The following is a 6,000-nucleotide window of genomic DNA, read 5'->3' on the forward strand; positions in this document are numbered from 1 at the left end:
ATACAAACTTGCTTTTTCTAGAAATAATTCTTGCATAAATTAAAATATTTAAGGATTCTGCTAAAAATATAAATTTTGAACTTTGAGACCAATGTTTTCTATACCCACTGAGGTGACATTCTCATAACAACTTTATTTGGAATAGATGCCTCTTGTCCCTGCTTGGTGAGCATATTCTGTAGTCTTTGGTTTATGCCAGGTGTTGGTACCAGCTCAACTTGACTTTTTTGTGCCATTTTCTTTTGCAAGTGCCCCACATTTCCTTCCTCATACTAACACTAATAAACTCACAAGGCATAACATATTTTGAGAAATGAATACTCATGGACCTCCCACTTCAGACCAAAACACAATTGTCCCCGTGACACAGTGTAAGTGACACCATTTTGTTCATCTGACAGAGGCATTTCTGCTCAGCGAATGTGGAAGGGTTGGAGGAAACTAAAAGTGACTTTTTTAGAGACAGTGTAGCCCAAGCAGTTTAACTTACTGTCACCATTACTCAAAGACTCATGTATTACCTCCCCCTTATGCAGACTGGTCCCTGGCCCAGGAGAGGTGATCTTTTGTTTTGTTACTACTGTTTTATATGAAAATACATAAACATGTCAATTTATTTCACGTCATTGCTCTTGGTCTTTCGTTTCAGAGCAAGAATATCTTTTAGCCAGGTGCCAAAGTGAAAAAACAAAATGAATGAGTCATTTTGGGACTCCCCTGTCACTCGTTCCAAAGCTGGATATTAACTTGTCCTCCTGGTAAAAATCAGCATTAGAACTTTCCAGAGCTGATGCAGCAGACTGAATATCTTTACTTCTGCTCAGATTGGCAGACTGAGAAGTTGACAAGAGGGAAACTTGGTACTATACCCAAGCTCTTTCTGATGGTCAGACAGGATTTTTCATTTTATGGCAAAGCAAGCATTTATCCCCACACATTCTTTCTTATCACAAGTTCCTGAGGATGAACCTGTCAGGACCAAAAGAAAATAAAGCGAAGATAAAATTTTATTTATATCAAATGAATGCCAACAGTCTGAATCAAAGTCTCAGTGCTTTATAATCAAGGTTTTGGAAAAACTAGAATAGGACAACCCTGAGGTTTTGGCACTGAGTTCAAGAACACAGTCAGGAGTCTTTGCACCTCCAAGAACTAGGAGAACTGAAATGGTAACAAAGCTGTCTCAAAAAAAAAAAAAAAAACAGGAAAAAATTATTTCATTTACTACTGCCAGAAATTATGCAGTGGGAATGCATTTTAGCTAGGAATGTGTTAGGTAATGGTCAACAGTTGGATATGCTTCCAGCTGAAGTACTTCTAAAACCACTGAATGGGATGGAACTCTCCATTAACTCCAGTGAGCTTTTAATCAAGCCCAAGTAAGTCAGACAGCAAGATTAAGAGACAACTGAGGAAGTTCACAAGACAGTAACTTAAACTGCACAAGGCCAGGGTACCTGGAAAAAACCCAAGTGTTAGTAAAAGGACTAATTAGAGGACACAAAAAACTCAGTCCCAAATGTCCTTTAGTCAGACTCATGAATTTCATTATCTTCTGTGATAACAGGATTCAGAAAGTGCAAGCAGTGATCTGAATTCATTTCTAGCTCAATTACAGATTTTCTGTGAGCTTTTTTAAAATGTTTGGGTTTTTTCTCTGCAATACCACAAGGCCTATAAATAATTTTTCTTTCCTTTTATCTTTTTTCTTCTTCTTCTTCCCCCCCCCCCCCCCCCCCCTTAGGTCTCTTGTGCTTCTAGTTGGTCTAGGATTGCTAGCATCAGGCCTTATAGGATCCATGCTCAAACGAAATGTCAAATATTAATTTGGGCATCAACTAAGGCATGTCCCCCACTGATACACCACTCAGTCTCCAAGTTCTGGTTCTTTAAAGCAGAAACTGAAACAAAAGAAAACCCCTGTCTTCTTACTTTTGTGCTATGGGAAACACCATGCTCATAAGCTTAAAAAATTCTTTGTGTAAAATATACTCTTTTCAGATAAGTTTGCAACAAAATTAAAAAAAAAAAGAATAGAAGTAATTTGAATGCTTGCAAGTCAGCATTTGTCTTCATTTAATTTTACTTGCTTAATGTTTCTGAAAAACAAGACCAGCAAAACATATTGTAGTCTGAAAGGAATATAGTAAACCACTAAAATCAAGATTAAGATGCAGACACAAAGTGGTTGGAACTTCACTGGTGTTATAAAACAAGAGAAGCAAGCCTACAGACCAAAAGATACAAAGGTTTCAGGCTCTAGGTCTAACTACATAGCTATTTGTTTTCCTGTCAGGAAGGAGCATACACGGGCATTGCAAGCAACTACATCACTAATTTAAGGACTAAACTGAGTCTACTGACCTGAGGAAAAAGAATAGCAACGGAACACAATAGTGCTATTTTTCCACTGTATTTAATGTCCTGATTCCTTGTGAAAGAAGATGCTTTTTCAAGGGGACAGTGAAAAAGGAAATCAAAACTATCTGATTTAATAAATGAAGACCCCCATTTTCATAGAAGCAATTCATGTTGAACCTTCCTTAGAAAGAAGTCTGTCATCCAGGAGCAGTCATAATACTGTAAGTCACTGCAGACTTGTTTCATTGCCAAAGTAGCACATGATATAGTGCCATTTGATATGTCCCACAATACCCTATCTACCCCCTACTTATCTGCTAACAGAGCCGTTGCTCTTCTATCCTTTGACCCATCTACCAAACATTATCAAACATCTTGAATTTCCTAGGCTGGTACTAGAAGTTTGATGTTGGATATTCAAATTATTGACAGGTGGCTTAAAATTCTTAATGTGTTTTCAGTGCCTTATGCAAATTTGGATTTCTAGGATGGTCTTCCTACTGAAAAATAAAATGTGAAAATTAAATAAGCAAAGGGAATAATTTTCCTTAGCCCACTGGAACCTTATATATGAATCTTATAATACCTCCATGGATACAGAATAGGTTATATTGTTTCCTAACTGTTAATACAGGCCATTGACAGTAGTAGGAGGCCTAATTCATTGAAGAGCTGGAAAAATAATGAAAACATTCAGAGGAATGGTTGTATGTTGTACAAATACTGCTAATGCAAAAGTAAGCACAGAATTAAGTAGGGACTGATAATAAAGAAAATATGGTCAATTAGGAAAAAAAGCTAGCTTGATTTATGCTAATATAGTAAAATTTATTTCTACTGTAATAGAACACATGATACCATAGTGTATGTCTACCGTTTGCAGCATATGATAGATGTTCATATCTATTAAGGAACCAGTATTTCCTCTCAGAAGGAAAACATACTGGAAAGCATAAATTCCACGAGTTACCTCATAAATACTTATTGAAAAGTAAAGGGGAAAAAAGTAGCTCTGAATGCACACTACACAGTAGATGGAAATTCATTAAATATTATCAAATATAATAAGCCACAAAATAGAAGTGTTACATATCAGAAAAATTTTAATATATAACCAAATGTATTTAAGTCTTGATTTTGGACACTAGAAAAATTGCATTTATAGGTTATCAGGTCTCCTAAAAGGCTGTTTCCAGAACACAAGTGAAAATGGTATTGGTATAATGGTAGGACCACTAAGAAATTGGAGGGCAAGCAGTAAAAAATTGTGATTTGAAATAAATATCATTTTCTTACAACAAAGCTTTGTTTGACCTTACTACAATTCAGTTCAGCAAAATCACATATAAAGGTGTTTGAAGTTTGAGAAACTTCCCGGGCTGAGGTCTCCAGTTGAGGGCGGAAGCTGTACTACCTCCCACAGCCCCAGAATGCCACTGCCATTGGTCGGGGTCTAATACCACTGGCTCTGCATTCCAAGTAACTCCATCACACTTGAAAGAGTGGAAGCTAAAGGTAAGTTTTGGTACTTCTCTCTTAATTGAATTTTTATTGCTGGATATATTTTTATAGTATTTGTTTTATTTTATCATGCATAACACTGATTCAAAGTTTTGCAGATTTTGGAGACTATTTATTTTTCCCTAGATATTCCTTAGTTCCTTTCTATGACATAATCTTCATAAAAATATTTGATATTACAGCTACTGCAGATGCCAATATCATTACAGTGCATTCCAATATATTACATGTAATGAAAATAGACATATGCAAACCCTGCAAGTAAGTGCAGACATTACAGCCATAGGTACAGATATTATAATTATGTTTGCTGGTTTTGTGTGGATAGATAGATAGATAGATAGATAGATAGATAGATAGATAGATAGATGGATACACACACACACACATATATATATATACAAAATTTAATACTTATCAAGCCCTATATCCTTTAAAAGCCTTTTACTTCTAGGCACTATGTCATGAAAACAATCCCGAATAATAAGTAATTTTTTTTCTTTTTGAATTGTTTATTCCAAGATAAAAGTACACCAGATATGTTAGTACTACATTTTGGGTTAATAGTTAACATCCTTTATAGCTGAATCATCTGGGATAAATGACTCACAAAAGAAAAGCAAGACTAGAAGCAAACCTGTCTAAAATAGGCAGAACAAAACATAAAGACGGAAAAAAACTCCAACCTCTTAACATACTTATTTCAGAGATTGATTAGATTTTTTTATTTTGTTTCATTTTTGTAATGAAGCAGAATACCTTAGTAATATTGAAAGCTAGTACTGAAACGTGCAATTCATCTAAGCCTTCTCAAAGAGAAGCCCCAGTGACTCTAGCTTCTCCCAGGAGCAGCTGAAGTCTTACTGAATCAAGTACACGAGAGAAAAATGAATGCCTTGTGTTACTGACCATCCCCAAAGGAATTTCATATTCTCATGCCTAAACCAGCTTCATAAAGACTTCTTTTCATGAAGCTAAAATTCAGCCTGTTGCTCAGCACATACATTAAAAAAGTCTCATATATTTCTTATACTTAATGTATTACAAGCAGCTATAGTTTTTAAATGAAATATTTAAGTGTATGTATTATGACATCATATAAGGAGTACAATCTTTTAGACATATGAACTGTTCATTATCACTGTGCTTTTGCTGAAATTAATGTAAGCTGCAGCTAAATCAAGGTGTGAGTAAAGAATAGTGAATAGAGCCTTGTGTCAGGCATCTTATACAATAACAGTGAATGAATCACTTCCAAGAAAAAGCATAAACACTAATGTTCAAGCCTAGTATGATATTTCTACTATTTTACAAAATTCTGGAACTGTAAATGGGTGATAATTCCATTTTACCATTCTATTCTCCAAGGAGAACAGGTGACTGCATTATGCTACCATTTCTTACTGCTTTAAAAATGCCGTTGATTATATAACGAAGGAATTCAGAGTACTGTCACTTGCAGGGCTATGAAGGACACATTTTATATTTTGCTCCCCATATCTTTGCAAAAGTATGGTCCAAATATACCACACCATTTAACCAATCAAAATTATACTCTGACAAAACAACTAGTGGGTGAAAAGTGTTTTGATTATGGTCATCCAGAGGCAGCAAAGAAAGAATTTCTAATGTTTTCTAATAGTTTTCTTTTTATTTGCATTTTTTTTTATGGTGGAGAAAGATAAAATTACTTTGTTGTATATTTCAAAAGATTATTTATCGTGATAGAGAAAAAATAATATAATAATTTACCTTTTTTCCAGTTTCTCAGAAGTTCTTTTCTAATGGTGCAGTGGAAATAGGTAAAGTCAGAAGAAAAAACACTGTTCAGATACTTGCTCACTGAGGCCAATTTATTTTTACACCAATAAAATTCAACAGGTCTTTTCTAAATTCTCTGAATGTTAGTATGGCCAAAGCAGTCTGCAGAAATTCTCAGACCCAGGGACTCTTCATGAAGCACACCAGACTAAAACACTGACCATGAATAAACATGAGTTATTCTTCAGAAATATTGTGTTACATATATATAGATCCCGTATTTATGACATTAAGTATTCATAGATTCCTTGTAAATACCAGATTACCTAATCTGTCCATTTTCTTCTCTTTCAGAAA

Source organism: Pithys albifrons, chromosome 3 (assembly GCF_047495875.1).
Source record: "Pithys albifrons albifrons isolate INPA30051 chromosome 3, PitAlb_v1, whole genome shotgun sequence".
Classification (NCBI taxonomy): Eukaryota; Metazoa; Chordata; class Aves; order Passeriformes; family Thamnophilidae; genus Pithys; species Pithys albifrons.